General features: G+C 36.8%; 1 protein-coding gene and 1 non-coding gene across 2 annotated transcripts in view; both read right to left on the reverse strand.

Annotated features, from left to right (window-relative positions):
- Positions 1–26,843, reverse strand: part of arap3 (ArfGAP with RhoGAP domain, ankyrin repeat and PH domain 3) — a 199,173-nt gene that overhangs the window by 160,462 nt on the left and 11,868 nt on the right. The window lies entirely within an intron of this gene.
- LOC114661431 (U1 spliceosomal RNA) lies at positions 12,559–12,722 on the reverse strand. The gene has a single exon (XR_003717821.1). It is a non-coding gene; the product is annotated as a U1 spliceosomal RNA (small nuclear RNA).

The following is a 26,843-nucleotide window of genomic DNA, read 5'->3' on the forward strand; positions in this document are numbered from 1 at the left end:
TATTTCCAAAAAAATAATTTTTTTTCTTTAAATTTAATTCCAATCCCAGAACGCAGATTACATGTTATTAACCACTTGATTTATATCCCCCTGTCCTGAAACTAGCCTTCAGACTATTCCAAAGGCTGTTTATGTAATTAATTTTTTAAATATTCACATTTTTTAAGGTTCCTGCTAGGAAAGTGCTCCTAGGACTGCAGTGACTATAAAAAGTATTCACCCTGTAAGAAATGTTCACATTTAATTGTTATACAGCACTGAATCACAATGGATTTAATTTGGCTTTTTTGACCTTGATTAACAGGAAAAGACACATAAAAGACACTTAAATCATCACTGGAATAGCCAGTTGGTTTTAAAAGTCACAGAATTAGTTCAATGGAGATCACCTGTCCGTAGTCAAGCGGTTTCAATTGACTGTGATATAAATGAACCGTATCCGGAAGGTCCAACATATTGGTCACTATCTGGAAGGTCCAATGTGTTGGCCATTTAGTATCATGACCTAACCTACACAAGGAAAACACTACAGCACTCTAAGCAACTATTTGAAAAGGTGGTTGAAAAGCACCAGTCAAGGAAGAAAATGCCCAAGTCAGTGAGTATCCCTTGGAGTCCAATTAAATCACTCATTAAGAAATAAGAGTATGGCACAGTTGTAAATCTGCCTAGAGCATAGAGTGATTGTGCAAGAAGATGACTAGTGAGAAAGGCCAACAAGAGACCTATGATAACTCTGAAGGAATTACAGAGTCCAGTGGCTGAATTTAGGCAGACTAACTGTTGAACAGGTGTTTCACTAGATGCACCTTTATGGGAGAATGGCAAGAAGAAAGCTACTGTTAAAAAAAATGCTCATGAAACGTTGGCTGGAGTGTGCCAGAAAGGCACATGGGAGAATTCAAAATCAGTTGGAAGAAGATTTCATGTTCTGATGAAAGCAAAAATGATGTTGTTGGCCTTCAGGCTAAACACAGTATTTGGTGTAAGCTTACAAATAACGATGTCAATGTCCTGGAGTGGCCAGGTGAGAGAATAGATCTTAGTCCAATTGAGAATTTAATGGCTGAACTTGAAAAAGGCTGCTCACTCATGATCCCATGCAACTTGACAGAGATAGAGCACTTTTACAAAGAAGAATGAGGAAAAACTGCAGTGTCCAGATGTGTAAATCTGACAGAGACCTCTGCACGCACACTGAACTCAGACATATCTGCCAAAGGTACATCTTGTAAATACTGACTTAAAGAAATGTGAATATTTATGCCATCTGTGTGGATAGCGCTTTGAGTTCTGAGAAAAGCGCTATATAAATGTAATGAATTATTATTATTATTATTATCAATTACTTTGTGTTTTATATTGTAATTAATTTACATCAATTTGCAGAGGTCTGTCTTTACTTTGATATTAAAGAATATTTTTTATGTTAATCAATGTCAAAAATGCCAAAGTAAATTCACTGTGATTCAATGTTGTTTAACAAAAAATGTGAAAAACCTCAAAGGGTATAAATATTTTTTTACAGGCACTGTGTCTATGAAGTGTAGTAACTGATCAAATTAAAACCACATTTGAAATATCACATTTTCTCTCTTAAAATTTAATCAGATTTATATTAATCTATTTACTTTACTTAATTTCATCTATATATTTTCACAATCCTTTCAATAGCTGAAACTCTGTTCAAGGAAGAGCAAAATGTAGATTCCATTCTGGGCAATTAGCAATTGCCCAGATATTTAAGGGGTCATGGAAAATTTGCCTACTGGTAGTTATTATTATTACTTTATTTATAGAGCACTTTTCAAGCGAAATGAAAAAAGTGCTTTCCAACAACAGAACAAAATACCATTTCAATATTTCGTATAAAATTAGATAAACAACCAAAAAGGGAATAAAAATAGCAAGCCATCATAAAAACAGATAAATAAATAAAACACATGATAAAAAGATATAAAAATAAACTAACAAGAAAGAAATATTTGTCTAAAATATCAAGTTTTTAATCGAGATCTATGTTTAGTTACATAATTAGATGTTCTAATATCAAGTGGGAGGCCGTTCTGGAGTTTGGGGGCCATTACAGAGAAGACTCTATCCCCTTCTGTTTTTAATCTAGTGTGTGAAATAACAAGTAAGCACTGGTCAGATGATCTAAGAGATCTGCCTGTATAACAAAAGTTCAACACATCTTTAACACACAGTGGAGGAAGACCATTCAATGCATTATAAGTTAAAACTACGAGCTATAACCCTATGGATCCTATAACTAACTGGCAGACAAATTAATGAGGCTAAAATAGGGGTGATATGTGCAGTGGATTTAGAGCAGCATTTGTAACAGCTGTTGCCTAGACAAACTGGTTTTGCTAAGGGTTGAGAACAAGAAGTTACAATAATAATGACAACCTTTACTATCTTGTTGAAAATTCTTTAAGAATATGGGGATCCTTTCTTATAGAAATGTTAGAAGCTTTACTTGGTTATGCCATTAAAAAGTAACTGCAGCTTTTTGGAAATCAAAGAGTGATGGTGGACCAGAAAACGTAATCTGAGGCTGATAGGTAAAACTGACATTAATTCAGTAGGTTATAATAATTAGTCTATGACGGGTGCAATAGAGATGCTTGATACTGGCCAAATGTTGGGAAACATGGTGTCAGACCATAGTTACAGAATAAATTTGCATTCTTGCACAGGAGAAGGATAACATAAGACAACTATAACAGGAAAGCCCTAGCTCCTCCATATGAGTCAAGCTTCTTATGTTAGACATGGCTGCCAAGCCAGTCTTCAATATTCCTTCAGCCACCTGTTCCTTTGAAGGTACTTTTCCCTGCAATTAAGCCCATTTTCTGTTCATCTTCTAGAAGAAACAGTTTTAGTTTCAATATGGATGTCAAATAATGTTTTTTGAGTAGTATGTAAAACAAGACAAGTAAGTACACTTATAAAAAATGTTTAGTCAGGGTGTTTCATGAAATGTTGACCAGGCAGCTGTTTCCACAAGTGACCCTGTTGCATTAGGGTTGCATAGTAAATGTTTTATTTTCAATTTTTAAAACTGTACAGCACCCGAATTCCAGCATTTTTTGGTATATAAATAAAATGTATTATTATTATTATTATTACTGGAGGTAAATGTTAGTTTTACACCAAAACACCTCCACCCTGCGCTCCCCTCCTCCTCCATGTGCGGAAATTGTAAGGGGGAAAGCTTTGACACTCTGGAGACTTCACAGGGGACCCCACTCCCCCCCCAATCATCAAATGACTCCCCCCTTCTGTGCCTCAATGCGCCAAATACATTAGACTCTGTGTTTGTTGCTCTGCTCACTGTGCACTCTGGCATTTCCCAAAAGAGTGAAACCAAAGCCATATCATCCAAGAGCTATTGCTTTCTGTTTATCTCTGTTCATTGCTACAGAATAAAGCCTGTTTAAAAATGTTCATTGTACTCCCTTTGTCACAAGACAGGCAGGAGTTTACAGTAGCATGACCCTGTGTGCCATATATATTTCTGACACTTTTTGCTTAACCTGTAGACATGCTGATGTTTTACATCTATGGGTGTCTATAGCAGGGTTTATCTAGCTACCATCTTTAGCATCAATTCTTCCATTGATTCCTATAGCACTATATGTGGTTCTTAAAGTTTTTTTTATATTTACTAATGTACAATACCCTGAACTGCTAATGACTGTTCTTCTGTGATGTACAGCTTAGAAATCATTCCCTCTTTCCCTTCAATCTAAATTTGGTCATACACACAACACCCCATAATGACAACATGAAAAAAGTTTACTTGAGATTTTTGCAAATTTATTAAAAATACAAAAACTGAGAAATCACATGTACATAAGTATTCACAGCCTTTGCTCAATACTTTGTCGATGCACCTTTGGCAGCAATTACAGCCTCAAGTCTTTTTGAATATGATGCCACAAGCTTGGCACACCTATCCTTGGCCAGTTTCGCCTATTCCCCTTTGCAGCACCTCTCAAGCTCCATCAAGTTGGATGGGAAGCGTCGGTGCACAGCCATTTTAAGATCTCTCCAGAGATGTTCAATCGGATTCAAGTCTGGGCTCTGGCTGGGCCACTCAAGGACATTCACAGAGTTGTCCTGAAGCCACTCCTTTGATATCTTGGCTGTGTGCTTAGGGTCGTTGTCCTGCTGAAAGATAAACCGTCGCCCCAGTCTGATGTCAAGAGCGCTCTGGAGCAGGTTTTCATCCAGGATGTCTCTGTACATTGCTGCAGTCATCTTTCCCTTTATCCTGACTAGTCTCCCAGTTCCTGCCGCTCAAAAACATCACCACAGCATGATGCTGCCACCACCATGCTTCACTATAGGGATAGTGCCAGGTTTCCTCCAAACGTGACGCCTGGCATTCACACTCCGAAGAGTTAAATCTTTGTCTCATCAGACCAGAGAATTTTCTTTCTCATGGTCTGACAGTCCTTCAGGTGCCTTTTGGCAAACTCCAGGTGGGCTTCCATGTGCCTTTTGCTAAGGAGTGGCTTCCATCTGGCCACTCTACCATACAGGCCTGATTGGTGGATTGCTGCAGAGATGGTTGTCCTTCTGGAAGGTTCTCCTCTCTCCACAGAGGACCTCTGGAGCTCTGACAGAGTGACCATCGGGTTCTTGGTCACCTCCCTGACTAAGGCCTTTCTCCCCCGATCGCTCAGTTTAGATGGACAGCCAGCTCTAGGAAGAGTCCTGGTGGTTTCGAACTTCTTCCACTTACGGATGATGGAGGCCACTGTGCTCATTGGGACCTTCAAAGCAGCAGAAATTTTTCTGTAACCTTCCCCAGATATGTGCCTCGAGACAATCCTGTCTCGGAGGTCTACAGACAATTCCTTTGACTTCATGCTTGGTTTGTGCTCTGACATGAACTGTAAACTGTGGGACCTTATATAGACAGGTGTGTGCCTTTCCAAATCAGGTCCAGTCAACTGAATTTACCACAGGTGGACTCCAATTAAGCTGCTGAGCTCAATTTCGAGCTTCACGGCAAAAGGCTGTGAATACTTATGTACATGTGCTTTCTCAATTTTTTTATTTTTAATAAATTTGCAAAAACCTCAAGTAAACATTTTTCACGTTGTCATTATTGGGTGTTGTGTGTAGAATTCTGAGGAAAAAAATGAATTTAATCCATTTTGGAATAAGGCTGTAATATTAACAAAATGTGGAAAAAGTGATGCGCTATGAATACTTTCCAGATGCACTGTAGATAGATAGATAGATAGATAGATAGATAGATAGATAGATAGATAGATAGATAGATAGATAGATAGATAGATAGATAGATAGATAGATAGATAGATAGATAGATAGATAGATAGATACTTTATTAATCCCAAGGGGAAATTCACATACTCCAAACGCAGCATACTGATAAGGAAACAATATTCAATTAAAGAGTGATGAAAAATGCAGGTAAAACAGACAATAACTTTGTATAATGTTAACGTTTACCCCAAGGGTGGAACTGAAGAGTCGCATAGTGTGGGGCAGGAACAACCTCCTCAGTCTGTCAGTGGAGCAGGACAGTGACAGCAGTCTGTCGCTGAAGCTGCTCCTCTGTCTGGAGATGACACTGTTTAGTGGATGCAGTGGATTCTCCATGATTGACAGGAGCCAGCTCATTGCCCGTCGCTCTGCCACAGATGTCAAACTGTCCAGCTCCATGCCTACAATAGAGCCTGCCTTCCTCACCAGTTTGTCCAGGCGTGAGGCGCCCTTCTTTATGCTGCCTCCCCAGCACACCACTGCATAGAAGAGGGCACTCGCCACAACTGTCTGATAGAACATCTGCAGCATCTTATTGCAGATGTTGAAGGACGCCAGCCTTCTAAGGAAGTATAGTCGGCTCTGTCATCTCTTGCACTAGAGACTAGAATCAAGGAAGGTCTGCCTGAACTCTGGTCTATCCAAAAATTCTGGAAGTATGAGCAAAAATACAATAAGCCCTTGCAAGACCTGTGCTTAAACTGATTGCTGGAAAACTAGCAATTAGGCATTACAGTATAAGTGTGAGCTATGCCTTGATTGGAATACAATTTGATTATAAGACAAACACAAAAATAAATTACTATTAAGCATCTATATATATAATTCACTAAGTCCATGGCACGCAAGACACACGCAAGACCGAGCCCCGCCCACCAACAATTCACTAAGCAGCCGACCATGGCACACGCACTACAGAGCCCACAATTCGCGCGAGAGCAAAAGCATTTGCCAAGAATGTTTTCATTAATCAAGAATGAAAGTCGGAGGTTCGAAGAAGATCACATACCGTCGTAGTTCCGACCATAAATGATGCCGACTGGCAATCCGGCGGCGTTATTCCCATGACCCGCCGAGCAGCCATTACTCCCACTGGCAAACTTAGAATTGGTTCAGTCGTCATGCTTCTCAGAAACCTCATGCCAGCAAGAAGTCTCTGTAAAGGCACTAGACTGTCTCAGCATTCACCGCAATGTACTGGAGTGTAAAACAATCTCAGCTCCTACCTCACAAACCTTCCATATTCCCCAGATTTCCCTGACCCCATCAGATTCAAATTTGCCTTTTACTTTTACACGCAGACAATTTCCTGTTAGATTGGCCTTTGCAATGACAATTAATAAGGCGCAGGGACGAACTTTCAAAAAGATATGCCTGTATCTGCCAAACCCAGTTTTCAGTCACGGACAATTGTATGTTGCTCTCGCCAGAGTTCCATCTTTTCATTAACTTACAGCACACAGGCACGTGCGCGAGAGAGACACACACACATACACACACAGGCGCGCGAGAGAGACACACACACACACATGCGCGCGAAAGAGACACATACACACACAGGTGCGTGAGAGAGAGAGACACACACACACACACACACAGGCGCACGTGAGAGAGATACACACACACAGGCGCGCGAGAGAGAGAGACACACACACACACACACAGGCCCGCGAGACAGAGAGAGACACACACACACACAGGCGCGCGCGCCAGAGAGAATCCCTGACCCCATCAGATTCAAATTTGCCTTTTACGTTTACACGCAGACAATTTCCTGTTAGATTGGCCTTTGCAATGACAATTAATAAGGCACAGGGACACACTTTCAAAATGATATGCCTCTATTTGCCAAACCCAGTTTTCAGTCACGGACAATTGTATGTTGCTCTCTCCAGAGTTTCATCTTTTCATTCAATTACAGTCTGCCTGAACTCTGGCCTATCCATAAATTCTGGAAGTATGAGCAAAAATACAAGAAGCCCTTGCAAGACCTGTGTTTAAACCGATTGCTGGAAAACTAGCAATTAGGCGTTACAGTATAAGTGTGAGCTATGCCTTGATTGGAATTCAATTTCATTATAAGACAAACACAAAAATAAATTACTATTAAGCACAATAGATATTTTAAAAAATGGTCATTTGGAACCATTCTTATAGAAAGCTTGAAAAAGTCCACCAAAGCTAGACATATTTTTCTACATTTTCCTGCATATATCCTCTTATAGGCTGCAATGCTGCAGGCTCCTTGTTAAGTATTTTGTTCTTTACACATTTAAATGTTCTTGTGGTTCTCGAGTTTCCACCAATTGTTCAGAAACACATTTCCTTCCTCGCTTCCTTCCTTATTTTAACATGAGCTACAGCCACTGCTAAACCATTGCAGGGCATATGATTAACAGGAGGTTCCCGTTCTGTATGTCAATTCTTTGAGAAATAGCAAAGTAAAACTATCATCCAAAAGTACTCAATAAAAACCATTTCAAAGCAACATGAAACACAGAAAGACCATCAAGAAGCCCCATCAAATGTCACGTTATTCACATTGCTTTTTATGAGATACTTAATCCATCTCAATAAACAACATGTTAAACAAATTAACTGCTTGCTGAAAACATACCACATTTTTTCCCGTAATGTTTTATTAGATATTTCATTTATATTTTAGTCCAAATTTAAGAATCAAAATGTATCAATCTATTTAAATAAAACTAATTTAAATGTCACAATTAACCTATATTTTTTAAATACTGTAACTGCTGTTAATTCATTGAGACTGTTCGTAATATTTTATAGCGTAAAAATTGATGTCATTTCACAAACGTTTTAATGCTCCATGGCATCAACAATATAAAGGTGGAGGTGGGACTGAACCATTGATGTTAGGTGAATTGTGGTCTGCTTTAGCTAGCAGACCCTGTATAAGCAAGCAAAGAAATGTAAAAAAAAGTATTTTATTCCTATTAGTTTCTAAAAAAACACTTGTCTTGAGGCATTGTAGCACCTCTCCTTTGCACTGTTGACTCAGGGAAAGGTGTAAGGCACCAGTGTCTGAGCATATAGCAACTGTAACCTGGCACATTTAATGACGATTGTTGTTACAATGAATAGTATAGGCCATATAAAAAACTGAGGGTTCAGCCAGTTACTTTTCCAACAAGTCAGCCATTTCCTATGTCTGCCAATGCTACTTTGCTTCAAAATAAATTATGTGTTGAAGTGGGCCACTGGCCACAACATGTGTCAATCTCATTTTAGCGGTACAAATGACATTAATGGAATTTCACTGTTTATGGTTAACAAAAGCAGTTTCATTCTTGCCCTTATGCAATATGCCCTTATGCAATATGAGTGCAGTTTATTGCACAGATTACCTTAGGAAAACTGGACACTGCTACAGTTTGCCTTATTACGCTGGCCTGTGCACCCACACCATACGGAAACATAATGTAGGGCAATGTCAGACAGATTATGGTTACCAGCACATCAGGCATGATGGAGCTGAAGGTTGGCTGAGATATTCCTGACCTGTCGTCCAGTTCCCTATGCTTGGTGCCTGTTGCCAGAAAACCAACCATTGTTAAAACCTAGATATGAACAAGCAGAGCCCGATTTCTGGCAGTTTGTCTTTCTAATGCCAATTTTCCAATTCAGTATATAGTTCCGAAAGAATGAATCTTAGAAGCCTACACTGACTTATGCACCAGTCAATTCCATGGGCAAAAAAATCCTGCTAATCCCCAAAAATTTATACCCTTCATATATGATCATTTGCATAGTCTTCAAGCAGCATCAAACAAGCCATGCTATGTCAAACCATTAGGCTATGACTAGGCTTTAGGGTAAGAGATTTAAAGCTTTGAGTACACAGGTCGTGAATCGCACTTATTTTTTACTTAATTCAATTATTAACAACAAGGGGTGGCACTGGTTTCTAATCCTGAGAAGCAGTGCAGACTCTAGCATTTCTGGCACCCTAGGTATAACTACAAATGGCACTTTCAAATCTTATTTATATCTCAGAAGTTTAAAGCCATTTGTTTTTGGTCTGGGGCTCCTTACTTAAAATAAATGAAAAATAGGGTATCTTTTACTTATAATTGCTTTTACTTTCGTCAAAAGACCTAAATGATGCAAAAACACAAATGCATCATAGCTACCATAAAACTGTTTATCAGCTTACGAAACTGGCTGATTCATTATTTTTTATACTTTTTTCAAATGAGACCCAGACAAATTAAAAGTTCCTCTTTTGCAAAAGCAGCCTGCAAAGAATTCACAAGAAAACAAACTGACAGCCTGTTTTCCAATGTTTTTCTTCATGAAGACTTAACAAGTACAAAACCAGCAACATTCACTCTTAAAAGGGAAAGAGTTACAGCAAGGATGAAATAATAAATGAATACCAGCTTATTCAAAGGATAGAAAATGGGAAACCAAAGAGACCTTGTATTCAGGGTACCGGGGGAGTAAGGCGCACTAGGGCTCAATTGTGTACAACAATGTGCTATTGTTCACAGCTTGATCTAACAAGATAGCCATGATGATCAAAGATGCCAATGTGCTAAACTGCTAATCTCTTTAGAAAAGGTTTGCACTTTGAATTTCCAAATGCAGGATGATAAATAAAGAAACCAACACAGACAAAAATGTACTACTGTGGAATATTGGCTAGATCTCAGGGGTCAGAGTCTTAAATTAGCAAAATATGCAAAGATATATACAGATCAAACTCCTAGGCATAGCTACAAATGGCACTTTCAAATCTTATTTATATCTCAGAATTTTAAAGCCATTGATTTTTGGTATACAGACCAAGAAATTATTACTAAAAATAATTAATAGCAAAGTTACGTGCATTATATAAAAGTATAAAATATATATTACTCCAAAACTCTTTTGATTCTCTAGTTGGTAGAACAATTAGTTTGTAGAAAGGATGGGTTATGATCTTCCAGTCATTATCACCTTCTGCGTCAGTTACAAACAAGGGAAATATTCTGACTAAAGGCATGTGAGTAAGTATTTGCTAAAGTGAAACATGGTTGTGTGATTCTAAGAAATTCACATACTAGGCATGCTATTTATAAAATAAGAGTAAGATGTTTTGTCTTAAAATGACCTTGACAAAGCAAATTATACTTTTAAAGTGTCCAGTGTCTATTTGTTCTGTGCTATGACTCATTGACACTGTTTTTAAATTATGAGTAAATAAAGTACAGTACTGCATGGATATAATACAATTTAGAATGTAGAATGATTCCTACCTTTATCCACCCATCCATCTATTATTATCTACCCCTGAGCTATCAGGAGCTACAGCCTACCTGTGGTGATAGCATCAAAGCAATAAAAAAAACTTACTGACCTTACTTACTTACTTATCATAAAACATATTTATAAAACCCATATACAATTTACAATCACCAATACTGAGTAATCCCATGTCGACACAGGAAGAATATTCAAACTGCACAAAAAGGGCACTCCAAACAAGGGTAATACTAGGATCAAAATACTATGAGGGTAACAAAACTACACAAAATGATAACATACCAGCAGCGATTCTACAACAATATCTTAAACAAAATATGTAGATAAGACTGACCACTCTTGTGGGTGTGCAGTTACTTGAAGAAATGAGAAACTAACTACATAGATTAAATATTTATAGCCTTTTTTGACTTTTGAAAAAAACTTGAGTGTCCCACACCAAATACAAAATGTTTATGACCCATCATTTGATGACATTAAGTATCTAACACTTTTTTAAAAACTGACATTTTCCTATTTCCTATTACAGAAATGACTTAATGAGCTGGATGAAATGGCACAGAATACAGATAAAAAAGCTAAAACTTAAATAAACATTTTTTTAATGCATTTTAGGGAGGCACAGTGGTAACGCTACTGCCTCACATTAATGAGTCTTGGGTTTACGTCCCGAGTCCTCCCTGCATATAGTTTCCATGTTCTCCCCGTATGTGGGCTTCCTACAGGTGCTACAGTTTCTTCCCACTGTTCAAAGACCTGAAGGTTAGGTGAACCTAATAAATGGCTAAGGTCCAGCTTTCTTGTTGGAACTTATCATGACTTACAAACCAGAGCGCACATTAAGATCTCAAGATGCCGGTCTGCTTATGATTCCAAGGATTAATAAAATAACAATGGTCGAGTTTTTAGTTACAGGGCTCCTAAACTGTGGAATGGTCTGCCTGCTACTATAAGAGATGCCCCTTCGGTCTCAGCTTTTAAATCCCAGCTGAAGACTCACTACTTCCGTTTAGCATATCCTGACTAGAGCTGCTGATTAACTGTACATACTGCATCTCTGTTGTTAGTCATTAGCACTAAAACATAAGTAACATGATAGTTAGAATTGGATACTAACCCTCACCTATTCTGTTTCTCTTCTCGGTACTCAAATGTGGCACTTGGTGCCACGGCCTACCTGTCAAGTTGTTTTGCCTGCCTAAGGTAAAGTCATCCCTGATGGAGGATCGCAGGAATCATGGGAAGGAGGGGTCCTTTCATCGGATTGGCTGGCCCAGCGCTGTTTCAGCTGTGGAATGGCCAAATGGGGGAGGCAGCTTGATGGATGAGGTCTCCAGGACTCTAAATATATCCACATCTTCTTATGTGATATTATTTACTGTTAAATTCTGCTCCGTACTTCTACAATTTTCATTTTTATACTGTATTGAGGATTTGTTCTGTTCTGTGTATTGTATTGTATTGCCCCCTTCTTTTTGACACCCACTGCATGCCCAACCTACCTGGAAAGGGGTCTCTCTTTGAACTGTCTTTCCCAAGGTTTCTCCCATTTTTCCCTACAAGGTTTTTTTGGGAGTTTTTCCCTGTCTTCTTAGACAGTCAATGCTGGGGAGCTGTCAAGAGGCAGGGCCTGTTAAAGCCCATTGCGGCACTTCTTGTGTGATTTTGGGCTATACAAAAATAAATTGTATTGTACTGTATTGTAATTGCTGATGCTAAATTTTCCTTGGTGTGTGTATTTGCACTGTGAAGGACTAGCACCCTATCCAGTGTTTGTTCCTGTCTTACGTCCTATGCATGCTCTGATAGGCTCCATTCACAACTCATGTCTGAATAGATAGATAGATAGATAGATAGATAGATAGATAGATAGATAGATAGATAGATAGATAGATAGATAGATAGATAGATAGATAGATAGATAGATAGATAGATAGATACTTTATTAATCCCAAGGGGAAATTCACAAAAAATAAAAATCAGGGGAGAGCGCGAACACAGTCCCCCACTACCACAAATTATGCAGTCGAGTTTTCCGCATTTGGGGAAATCGCAGGGGTCAGCACACCCGGAGTGCAATGGATGAGCCTCGCCCTGGGAGAACCACCTTAGTGATCATGGTATCTCCCCTGCCTGGTAAGTAAGTTATTAAGTGAATTAGAAAAATTACATGATGTGTATTTTTAACTTTTTATAATTCTAAGATTTTTCTAAGCAGAATAAGAACACCAGATTCAGGTTACAAAAAAAATTAACCACTTAAGTTGGATTCCAAGGTCTGCTGGAAAGGAAAAAAAGACTTTGATGGGGCACAGAACAAAAGAGAGAAAGGCCATTCATAGTGTTGTGGCAGCTGCTCAAAAATCATAGTATATGACATACAATCAGTTATACAGATCTATTCTAAACCCTGATGTAACACAGTGTGAAGCTTTGGGGTGTCAAAATCAGATATTGAACAGCCACAGCGGCGGAGGGTTTTTGCTCCAGCCACTTTCTTATATAGAAGTAATTTACTGCCATAAATTGGAACAACCTCCTTTCCTTGAATTTTAAGATTCATAAACCCAAAAGATATGTTATTGTTATTATTGACTGGAAAAAAAGAAACAATGAGCTGAATCTTTTAAAGGAAAACAATCACATTAAAACAGACATACATTTCCCCATTATCAGAAACGATTGGTTATTAATTAAGAAAGTGGCTGAACCAAAAACCTGTAGACACTGCCATTATCTGGGATCTGTGTTTGACACCACTGCTATAGCATAAAACTAACTACTCTAGGCACATATAGTTTTTACCTTTAAACTAATAAATATTAAAGCTAATAGCATAAACTATACTGATTATCTATCATATTCTACATACTGTATTTTGTAGTAAATGCTTCACAATTCAGAGCTCATGAAAGCTTCACAATTCAGAGCTCTTGAAAGTTGTTATCCGATTCATTTTTAATTGTGATTTCTCATTTTCATTTTGTCACATTATTTTCATTTTCAGATTCTGGTGTTGTTTTGCTTCTGAAGTGTTTCATCCCAATTTTTTTTTCTTTTAGCCACTTTGCAGCTGTAAGTCTGACAAATTAGAAGGACACTGTTTAAGCAAACAAAAACCACAACCACTTTATGTTTAGGCTGAAAAGAAATCTTGATCGAGAATTAATGATAATACATTAGAAATAAATACAGTATATATAAATTTCATCTCTTCTTTAGTCCTAATGCATCTTTGCCTGACTGATAAACTATTTGTAAATGCACTGGTTCTCTTTAACTCTATATAAGATGTGTATGTTTCACAAAAAAAGGTTTTGGAAATTTTTTTTTACTGAGGTCACAATATTTTAGATTTTCACTTCTGTTCCTTTCTGCAATTGAGGAAGATGCTGCTTTAGTTTTGACAATGTACATTGTCATGTACATTGCTATGCAGTGAAGACAAGATTTGTTTTGTCAAAATTAAAATGTGAAGTTTGTATCATAAAAAACGTAAAAATACATGACTAAGTTTTCCAAGTACTAATGCCTGTCTCACTAAGAGTATGGGTATGTAAAACTTATTTAACATTAACTTATTTAGCGTTATCAAGCAATGTCTTTTAATTAAAATTATTCGATCATTATGAATGTATTTTTAATTACACAAGGTTTTATTAAATTCAAGAAAGTAAGAAATGTCAGCAGAAATTGTACATCATATGCAAACTCCTGCAGATACCTGTCCTGACTGGTCAAAGTTTAACTTAGCCTTAGCTTCATGAAAGCTCTGTGAGCAAAAGAAAAGGAAGCTTGTGTGTTTAAACAAAGAAATGTAAGACAAAGCATCGCAGTATTTTTTTCCATTTGTTTAAGTAAAATGGAACTTTTATTAGTATTTGAGAACTGAACAGTGTTCAACAGGTTTTGCTTGTAAATAAATATTAAGAGTAACTTACAGTATACACATGTACTATATATAGCTCCAAAAATTTGAAATGTATATTTGCATACATTTGAGTGATATTTTAAGTATAAACCATTCTAACCTCAATTACTGTGAAGTACTATAAAAAACATAATGGCTTACCACACAAAGACAGATCACAATCTGTCTCAATATGTGTGTATTACCTAATGTTACTGAATACTCCCAGGCTTACTGAGAATGCTTAGACACTTGAAATCCATTACCACTACTAAAAAAATTAAGTGGGATGGATTGAGTAAAGCATTTCTCAAATTATTTACTACAGATTGACATTTTTGCCTATAAGGATTATGATTTCAATTTTACCTTCACTTCGATAAAAAGAGGAATAAACTGAATCAAATACTGAATATACTACTTAATATACTTAGCATTATCATCATTTTTATTCCAGTGTTCCTGGTGAAGGTCATGGCAACAACACTCTGCCTCTCTATACTGAGCAACTTCATCCAGCTTTTCCTATGGAATACTACTGAGGCCCCAGTGGAATATTCACCTCTATAGCACAGGTCCTGCAAATGCTAAGATAGTAACTGAGATACACCAAATTCTGGAAAACCAGTGAGATAAAACTGACATTCGTGCATAGCTGTTAAAGCAAGGGTTCCCAAACTTTTTTCAGCCGCAGACCCCTTTACCAAAAACTTTTAAAACCGTCGACCCCCTAATTACATGCAATGGTTTTTCATATCCACACTTGCTTTGATATGTTCGATAAGACAATGAACAGACATGTTTGTGCTACATGTATTTTCATGCATTCTTATGTGTGACTCTTTTAATGACACATTTTACCTTTTCGTTCGCAAATTTGGTATGTAATGTGTTTTTTTTTAATGATTTTACTTCTTAATTAGGTACCTATTGGAATCATAGATATTTTGAAGTAACAAACAAATAGCAGTAGTAAGGGGGTCTATTTTTGCTGTCGTTGACCCCCAAATTTTTTCATTGAAACCATGGACCCCTAGAAAGTTCAAATCGACCCCAGGGGGTCAATATCGACCACTTTGGGAACCCTTGTGTTAAAGCTTAAACACCACAGTATGCGCATAACAGATTTATAAGCCAGCCATTACACTTTTCTTTCCTGAAGAATCATGTAACTCTGACTGCCATTAGGAAAGTTTCACATCAAAATTCCAAATTAAAAAAAAACTCAAATTGATTTATATTTTCTCAAATGTAAAAACATAAGCAACAGATGAATGTTAGTGACAGATACTGATTTTAGGATGTGACTGTAGTTTCCATCATTTCTAACTAATAGTTCACTTTTACCTAAGGCAGTTTTGTATGTATCAGAATACAAATCCTTACACATATATAAATGTTAAAACTGAAAATCAAAACACAGCAATAGTCATATACAAAACTTATCCAGAGACAGAAAAAGCAACAACAGAAGCTTATCTATAAAGTGCCATTATTGAAATGTGTAGAGTAATTAACTTAACAAAACTCAGTTAGTTACTTTATCAGAACTAGTGTCACCCTAGAGCAGGATACAATGTTATCTTTGCTTACAATGGTGTATTTATTATTTATGTCTTATTATGCCAAAAAGTGAATAAGCTTACCTTATAATTACCAAATAATTTATAGTACTTAACTGTCACTTGTGCGTTGCTGTGATTTGACCATGACAAATTTTACACAATGCTCAGCTGACAAGAAATTTTGCTTGCCGGTTTTAGCTGTACGCACATGTAGACTGAAGATCTACATTTTATTGGTGCCCAACTTAATTCTTTACAGATCAGGAACTCATCTGTAAAAACTCATGGTTCATGTGAAATTAAACTACATAACCCTTTGTCAAAAACGACACAGAGATTCTACTTAATAATTTGATAGTTCAGTAAATTATTGCTTTTTATCCAAGTATTGTATTATGCAATGAAGTCTAATATCGTAAACATCCTACAACTGTACAAGTGTTCACTGTATATTTGTAAAGCACGTTTTCCTTTTATCTCTCATTTACATATTTAATAACCTAAATAATGTACCAATATAGTACACTATTACTCACTGTACCAATATAGTACACTATTACTCCTTCTTTAGCCAAAATTTATAGCACCTCTTCTTAAGGCAAAAATATTACTGTCACCTCAAAAACATACATAATTCAATGACAGGAGAAAAGCAAGATGGAGGAGTTAACAGTGAAAGGTTATTTCAGGTACATAATTTTAGTAACTAGTAGTACGGCCAGCTCTAATGAATAAAAGACTAATGAATAATACCTAAAGTATGTATCAGTGTCAAAATACAAATAACATGATTTGATGTGTGGCACAGTAAGCTGTTTTCTTTCAAAAAGTTTTGAATTTCATAAATACACAAAACACATTCCTTATAACATGATGATCAGTGTCATAAACATGAAAGGAAGGGTTTTATGTATGGCAAGATCTGAAACGGGAGTGCCAGTGAATTCCCAGGAGGAGGTGGACACTGTTGGTGGAGATAAGGAAGTCTGGTCTGGCCTACTCAGCATGTCACCACCACAGCCCTGACAAACTGAAGGAAAATTTAGGGAAAAAATAGCAAAGGGCAAAAAGTTAAAACAAAAAAAATCCCTACATTTTCTAAGGCCTAGGCCAATTTTCAGTGTTTAATCAGTCTGTTATTGTTGGGTCATGGAAGGAAACTCATGTGAACACAAGGGGAGCACATAAACTTCTCAAAAAAGTTAACCCTATCTTAACTCTCCATCAATAGGCTAAAATGGCAGTATATATTGTGGGCTTAAGACTTATCAGCCACACTGATAAATAAAAATACAGAGATGAATAATAACATGTAGCAAAACTGGAAACTAGTCTTGATTTCAAAAGAAATATTTCAAGTGAGTATTTACTATCTTCAAAGTACTGAGTGTCAAACTTGAGCATGTACATCAAAGAGTGGGAGAGAAAAGGCAGAAAAGATTTCATTTTTCAAAAACTGGTCTAAAAGAACAATTATCAAAGTTACTATTAGTAGTTTTTCAGTAATGAAATTTTGTCCAGAGGGATGATTATACAGTATCTGGCTTTTAAATTTAACTTTATCTGATTCCTTAAATTTTAAATTCATGAATTACACTAAAAACGTGTGAATTTCATGACCCTTTAGTTCTTACACCAGGGACTTTAGTGTAGTCTTGAATAAAACAAGTGCCATTGACCAAGGGAATACAAATACTTTGTGCATCAGACTATAGGAATTTTATACATGGGCTGAAAATCATTCAGAGTCTCAGCAAACTCAGCAAACCTGATGCAAACACATTTTCTTCTGGAAAATAAAAGTCTACCTAACCTAAAAGTGTATGAGATTTTTCTTAGGGAAAAAACATTTGTGAGATTAGATGCTTAAAGGCAAAACTAAGTTGTTGCTTAATATAATGTTTCCACATTTCAGTGTGAAATGTAGACACAAAAACACATAGAATACAAGATGTAGACCTCTCAGTAGGAAACCCCAAAGTCAAGTCAAATTATTCTAATATAACTTTCTGAACCCTCATATTTCAGTATAGCATTACAAAAGTTTGGAGATTACCCTAGTAATACCAAGCACAAGTCAGGAACCTGCAGTAGAAGTGGTGTCATTTTATTGCAGAACACATGCACACATTCTTATATGTGGCCAGTTTACAGTGACTGGTCTTTGAGAGTAAGTTTGGACCAGTGACCAGACCGTGACCAGGATTTGTAATTCTGATCCACTCTGAACCTCAACACAGGAACACCTCAAGTTACCATGCTGAGCCCCTTGTTGTACCTGTATGTTCACACATTACTGTATGATGAAACACAGCTCCAACTTCATCATTAAAATGATGATGACAGTATCAGCCTGGTCACTGATAATGAGGATAAGATTTACTGTGCAGAAATCTACTCTATCACTCTGTGATGACAACACATCAAACTCTCTCTTAATGTCAGCAACATTGCGGAACTTGCCATAGATTTTTGAAAACAGAATGCAGAACCCAGTGCATTCTACATTAGATGAAATGCAGTGTAAAGGATTAGCATTAGAACATTAGAACACTATAGATGAGAATAGGCCAATCAGCCCAACAAAGCTCGCCAGTCCAATCCATTCAATTATTCCAAACTAACACCAAGTTTAGTTTTGAAAGTCCCTTAAATCCTACTGTCCACCACACTACTAGGTAATTTATTTCAAGTGCCTATGGTTCTTTATGTGAAGGAAAACTTTGTAATGTTTGTGCTAAATTTACTCTTAACATGTTTCCAACTGTGTCCCCATGTTCTTGATTAACTCGTTTTAAAATTTCAAGAACAATACATTTTGGCAATTATCATGAAAGTACAAAAACAACTTTACTTTCTCAAGAGGAAAGCCTAGATGTCTCTCTCTATGCTCACCAACCTATATATGCACAAAGTGGAGGCCATCCTTAACAGCTCCATTACATTAAAATTGTGCTGAAGTCGGCAAAGAATATTACTGGTACATGCGTCATTGCACTGGCACTGTTCCCCTACCTCAATAATGGCAAACAATACAGGCTCCCACTTAGACCCAGGAGGAGTTTTTATCCTCAATTCATAAGACTTCCCAAGAGCCACTTACACTAACAACTGTGCATGCCTCATGCGTCTTCTAATGCACACTTTCAGAGGGCTTATTTATTGTATGATGGTGTACTCATTGACTGCCACTGAACCTGAATTTGAGCAACAACACTAACAGCTCAACCATCATGTCATCTTAAATATAAATTAAACAAAGAAAGATAAGGAAAGATAAGGAAAAAGGAGTCAATAAATGAAGACTGATAAATTTGCCTTTTCTAATTTCTTTGTTTTTGTTTATTTAAACATGTCCTTACTATTTAAAAAAATCTATGTTTAAAAATACAATGTAAAAAGCCTACTTAGTTAAAGGGACTCCATCTTAAGCTATTGATGTAAAATTATGTTGTACATAGCTGCATAGTTTAATTTTTGAGAATGTTTCTCTGTTACTCTTTGGCAAACTAAGGACAGTCAATATCACCATGATACTGTTCATAACATCTGATACTCTTGAAATTATCTGTCATTCTAATATACAATGCTCCCAATTTGGTGATAAATGTTATGCTACAAAAAATGCAGCATAAACTAAAAATTACATTACTGTAAATATATCTGGTTTTGCAATTTCATTGTTCCCTCTTGCAGGCATAAATCCTTGAGGGCATGGAATTATTAATTGAGAACATAATATTTTTCTAGACCATTTTAAACAAGACAGCATCACTTTCAACTTAGAACTGTTTGTTTTATTTATTTATTTTTGGTAATTGCTTCCTGTTTCCATTCTAAATGATTTCAAACTTGTCATCTGGGATTTTATTCCCATGGTTAAAGAGTATACAATATTTTAATGTTTTCATAAAGCTTAGGAAAGAATTTCAGTAAGAGCACAAAAAGGTGTGTGTACTGTATGCTGAGTGGGCAAAATAAAGAAAGCTTCTTAAAAGTATATGTATCTATCTTAATTATTGGTTTCTGAGATCACATTTGTAATATGTGTTTACGATGGCAGTAATTAGTAATGTGAAACACTGTGAAGAACAGCAAATGCTTATTTACTTTGAAAGTAATTTAAAAAAATAGAGCGGCTACTTTTAATATCATGTGTTAATGATCTGTTGCCTTAAAATGACATTGTCATGTTATGATAGATATACAAAAGTGGCCTATTATTGTTTGAAAAATACACAAATCTGTGACAGAATTAATTTCATTTTTACAAAGTACAAATCATATTATACTGGCTTAAGGAACAGTACATATTTATCCACATTTTACAGTACATTCATTCTTTCATTATTCAAGCAATGGAACTCATCATATCAGCCTCATCAAGCACAAAGCAGAGAACCAGCCCTAGATGGGTTGTCACTACATTACGGCTCACACATTTACACACACACATACACGCACCTACACTCACTCACCTCAGACAAACTAAAAAGTCAGTGGTTAGCCTAGCATATACCTTTTTATGATATGAGAAAAAAAATATAAGAACCAGAAAAAGAAGCAAAATACCAGAAGAAAACCCTACAGAGATATGGAAATGTGTAGAGCACATGCGGACAATAACCTGGCATTAGATTCAAACCCAGGATATTAGAAGCTTTAAGCAGCAGCGCTAACAGTTGTGGAAAATTCAATCCCTATTTATAAATGTATTATGATTAAAATAAAAGAGTGCTAGCGCTTCTGGTTAACTTTTCCAGGAGCCTCAAGTCAAATGCTAGCTCAGTCTCCAACACAACAGTTTATACATTCCCTCCCATTTGTGTTGGTTTTTTCACGGCTGTTATGGTTTCCTCCCATATGCCAAAGACATAGTGATTGGTCCAGCATCACACTACACATGTTTGGGGCTGAGAATATGAGTATTTCTCACTTGCACTGTAATGAACTTGCATTCCTTCCACAGTTAGTTCATGTCTTGTTGGAATCACTTTTGTGGCACAAAACCCTGTTTTGAAAAAAGCATATTTACAAAATAGATGCATGGATCAACTTAATAATATGCCATTGTATCTCTGTATATTGACATATTTTTTAACTCCATTGGGTAGTGCTACCTCACAATCTGGCCCAGGCACAGCTTGTCTGGAGTTTGCATGTCATCCAAATATACACATGGATTTTTGTCCATATATTGTGATTTTCTTTGTGCACGCAAAGGATGTAAGAATGTACATGTTAGGTTAACTTGCAGCTCTAAATTACTATGTGAGTGAGTAAACTGGTGATGTGCGATAGAGTGGTGCTCCATGCAAGTTTCTTCCTGTGCACCTGAGTTACACAAGTGAAAGGAAGGATGGATGACTTCAAAGAAATAAAATAAATCCTGCAGGTATTTCCAGGATTAACATTATACATTTGAAAACACAAAGATGTCATCATGCTGCTTTGTGTGCAAAATTCAGGTAATGGCAAAACCTGTAATTTATTTCTGACAGTAGAGGCCTCAGCAACAGGCCTATGAACATTAAGGATACAATACATCAATGATCTCCAGGTAAATAAATCTAAATGCTCAGGTTTAATGGGAGGCATGCTACATTACTCTATATTTAAAAATATTGTGCGAAATTAATTGGAATGTAACCTTAAATATAACCTTATTTAAATATAACCTTAAATCTTTAAAATTGTGGTAAAATGTATAGAACTTTTCATCAGAATACTACTTTATTGTACAGTAGCTACAGTAAATATAATGAGATGCAAGGCATTAACCCTGGGTGTTTAACAAACTGTCAGCCACAAGAACCTTGTTTCATTTTGCAAGATAGTGTGAGTGCTGTGTTGAACCCTTTCCTGGCTGGGACACCATAGTGGAAGGACAGCATGGAAGGAGGCATAACCCAGCTGGAATAAACTAATGGATAATGTGGAGTCAGTGCATCCAGGGCAGATCCTACCCAGTATGGTAGATGGCAGTGCTCTACTGGCGTGGACAAAATAAGGATACTCGCAGGGATGTATGGGAGTCATAGTTTTGAGGGACAGCCCTGTCATGGTCTTTGGATATCGCTACAGGATGTTGCAGGGAGAGGGATTCCCTGCTTCAGGAGGCTTCCGTCTGACCCAATGGTACTTCCGTCGGGCAATGCCCTAGTACCAGAAGTCACCAGAAAAAGTACCATAAAAGTAAGCCATCCAGCCTCCTCCAGTGAGTCGGGAGGCAGAAGGCAAAGGTCACCTGGAGGAGGAAAAGGAGGAGTATTTATTGCAAGATTGTGGAATTGGCCTGTAAAATCTTATTTTGGGAAAGGTATTTTGTACCTTGGACTGTTAAGTGTGGTGTGTCTGGGATTTTGAGGCTTAGTGACACGCTCAGTCTTCTACAATAGATATAAACTTTGGACCAACTTTTACAATAGTTCAATTTATTTAAAAAGTACTGATATTTTATGTATTCAAAAATAACTTCCATATCATAAAAACAATAATTCCTAATAAAGACATATTCAAATAGTAATTCTAACACATTTATTAAGAACCCCCCATGTCAGCTACAAAATAAGCAGCTTCTGTATATGTTATGTGTTTCCACAGGGCACCACCCAGATCCTCCAAGATGTAATCTCCTGTTTACTTGCAGCTATCCTTTTTTAATGTGCAAAGTTCCGAATGTCAAGCTAAATGTTTAGACAAGAGCTGTGTTTTCCTGAGGATATCCTGCATTTATGCCTCTGATTCCAGAGTCTTCCTCTTTTTAAAGTATTGCAACTCCTCTGTTTGCATTTCACTTAATTTAATACTTTGTAGTTTGCCAACAAGTCCATTAATTAACAGAACACCTTAAAAAGGATCAAATCTTTGCTCTATGAAAATTCTGTCAATCAGCAAAACAAAAGCCTGAATACAACATACTCTTCCATGATTAGAAACTATGATCCTTGACAGGTGAACACCAAACCCAAATAAAAATTAAAAGTGAACATAAAAAATGTCTTGTTTAGGAAACATAATTATTGTATTTGCTTAAATATGGGTTATTAATTCAATGTTGACATTTCCAAATATATCAGGAGCAGTTTTATTAGGAAAGTACTAAATTCCCTGACAAATTCATAACCAGTATCTAATAGTGCAAGGCAAGAAATTCACATTGATGTATTTCTGTAGAGACTAACACAATGGAATACAATTGTGGGAGAGTACCACTAGGACTTCTTCAGACTAAGCATACATTTGATCTTTTCTAACGTCTAATTTAAAGGACAAATATCAGCTGCATACTCAAAATATTTCATGATTGGATAAGAATAGTGGTAATAGTAACAACTGTGTGGTAACAAACGCTTCATACAGTAATTTCCTGAAGTTTACTCAGTCATTACTTAATTGTAAATTAGCTTTAAAAAATTCTTTAATTGTAGTCTAAAACAATAATGATTCTCATTTTCAGATTCTGTGCTTTTCCTTTTCTATTCACAACAATGAGATAAAAATTAGTCAAATTATTTCACTCTAGCTAAGAAAGACGATCACTAAATAAACTAATTTTTGCCTGATTTTATGTGTCAAAATAGGCATAGTATTACATTTTGGAGGAAGAAAGATTTTTAAACTATCATTCCCGCGGAACATGGTTTGATATTTACAGTTTAAATGCATCTCAAAGACAGTCATGTATCTTCAATTCGTAACAGTAAATTGATCCAGTATGAGTGACTGTGGATGTATGTTTAAATGAGTTATTAGCTTCATCACAGACCATTGTGGAGGGTGGCAAGATGGTACAGTGGTAGTGCTGTTTCAATGTTCGGGGTTCCCATCCCAGGTTCTCCTTGCATGGAGTTTACATGTCTTCCCATGTCTATGTGGGTGTGCTCTGGTTTACTCCCACATTCCCAAGACTTACAGGTTAGGTGGATTGGTAATATTAGTGAATGTGAGTGTGAGTGTGTATATCCTGCAATGAACTGGTCTCCTATTCAGGGAATGTTCCCTGCTTTGGGCCCTATGCTTGCTGGGATATGCTTCGGCAACCATGCTCTTAAGACTAAGTGGGCTTAGAAAATGGTATGGTACTTATTTCCAGATGACAGTGTTAAATGACAACTGACGGATCAGGGTGAGAGATAGCAGACTTTATTTCACTCTTCACTGCTTTATTTTTAGTTGTGAAGTTGATGAGCTAGAACTAGACAGGGAAACAGGTAAGATTTTGACTTTTGCAGACTGTTTCTCTTTGATTTTCAGGTTACTATTCACAAAAACATTTTTTTTCTACAAGATAAAAGTGTTCCCAAAAATTATTACTCCATTTATCCATTACATAGTATCAATTATTCTAAATCAAGATCACAGAAAACAACACATAACATAGCTCATTGCAAAGCACAGTCATACAAATTCATACTGATTAGTTTAAGATAATTTAAGAACTAACAATTAAAAACCTTTATGACTTCCGGCTCTAGGAGGAGGAAAATAAATACCTACAGAAATCAGAGGGACACAGGGAAAGTATGTAAAGTATATTCTTTCAGTTACAAGGCTGGGATTTAAATCCACTATGACTGAATGCACAGTTCAACATTGCTAAACAGTGTACTAGCATGCCACCAAATAATAAAAGGCAATAGAATGAGTTATTGCCTTTAGGTTTAGAAAAGTCTATACTAAAGAAATAAAGATTGTATCTACAGTTGTAAAAATCTTCCTTACTGCACACCGCATACTGTAAAACAGTGATAGTAGACACATTAACATACTGTGAATTAAGATTTTTTTATTACTCTGTTTCAGATACAAACACTAACTAGACAACCGTTTGAAATTGGATTGTCTACTTAAGTCAACCCACCTAAGCTACTATCTCAAAGGAAGAAGTTCATTAAACACCTGGGGCCTCACGTATAACGCCATGCATAGAATTCACACTAATGCATGGCGTACAGACAAAACTGGAAATGTGTGTACATACAAAAAAATCCAGATGCATAAAACTCTATGTACTCCAAGTTCCAAACACTTCCTCTTTATAAATCCCAATGAACATGGAATTTCAAGTACATGCATGCACACATAGCCCTACCCCAACTCCTCCCAGAATTTTGCATATTTGAATATGCAAATCAATATAGACAACCCCTTCTCTTCAGTGTTTTGTTAAAAAACAATGGGAAAAGCATGTGGAAAAAATACTGGATATCAAAATTAACGTGAAAAGTGAGTCGCAGCCCACAGTTTGTTTATTCTCTTTCAGACAATATTATAAAAACTGACCCCTGTGCTAAAGTAATGGTGCTGTTCTGCACATCTTTGGACGCTGGCTATGCACACACCTCTGCCTCAGAAAGCAGTGGTCGACCATCTGGCTGTGTGCTGACAGATACTGTTCTGGAGTCACAAATTGCAATATTGGATGTTGTAAGAGATGTGGCCAATGAACTAAGGAATATAAGGGCTGTACTATGTGAAATTGACCACAAATTAAATAAATTGGTTAAAAAATAAATGCTGCATTTATTAACCTGTTTTTACATTTTGCTATTTACAGTCAAACAATGTTGTAACACTGTCTGATTTGGCTGATCATTTCAAGGGTCAGGGTCAGGTTCATCATACTGCATCTCTTCAGGTATGGGCAAGCCACAATTGTGTGCCACATTATGCTGCACACTGCATGCTTGCACAATGTGACACACTTTCTGTGGAATATAGAGCAGCACATTAATAGAGTGGAAATGCTTTCTATTTACATAAGAAAATTTATTCTGGGAAGGCACCTTTATAGTGTAGCATTGGGGCCCAGCGCCACAACAAATAGATTCTCTGCTTTTTACATGGCGCTTTGAGGTGCCTCATTATCCTTAAAAGGACTGCTTGCCTTTTGCTGCACTAGTTGGAAAAACACCTGCAAATGTACAGAGTTGCCATTTTTATAGGTTCTCCTGCTCATTCTTTTGGTGATTTATCCCTGGCTGATGTACTTGTCCAGCGTAGTTGCAATAGCAATTTGCATGCAGTTCACCTCTCCGATTACATTTGGAAAACCAGATGCTGTTGCGAATTGGACTGTGAAGTTTCCTAGTTCCTAGTTTCCTAGTTCCTAGTATAAGGAAATCTTAGACATCTGGATGACAAGCGGATTATACCATCTTATACAGCTGGGACGACGTGACTAAGTATTGTTTGTGAAATACCCAATCATTCAGCTAAAAACCCAAGAGTGGACACAACTTGCAAGGGAACAGCACAATTCTTCAAAGTCTGCCTTTGTAAAAACAGTGCCAGTTTAGCACACAGATGCAAAAGGATAACTCTTGAAAATCAAAATTGACTTAGAAGCCAGTCATCATCATTAAGTGTTGATCAGTGAATTTGCTGCATTTGCCCTTGTTCGTCGAACTGTTTACTGATAATTCAAGTGGTTTAGGAGAACTTTTTTTTTTAAAATACTAGTGCCCCATAATGCTTTTCAAGGCCAGTGTGATGTCCTTCAATGCATAAACAGCCAGTATTGATGGGACCGCCCCCAGGGTATAATACTGATCTTTTGTAGTACAGACTCTGTTGGACAAGTTACCTCTGCTTGTTGCCAAATGTGCAGGTCGATCTTCGAGTTCCATGTCAATATAAGAGAAGGAGGCGCACGCCCTGTGCATGCATAATAATTAGCCACATGGCAGGGCAAAAGTGAAAACAAACCTTGAAGGAGTCTGACGTCTCACCCCATCCCCAAACAGAGGATACACAGAAATAATAATAATTACAAAAGATTTATTACT

Source organism: Erpetoichthys calabaricus, chromosome 11 (assembly GCF_900747795.2).
Source record: "Erpetoichthys calabaricus chromosome 11, fErpCal1.3, whole genome shotgun sequence".
Taxonomy (NCBI): Eukaryota; Metazoa; Chordata; class Cladistia; order Polypteriformes; family Polypteridae; genus Erpetoichthys; species Erpetoichthys calabaricus.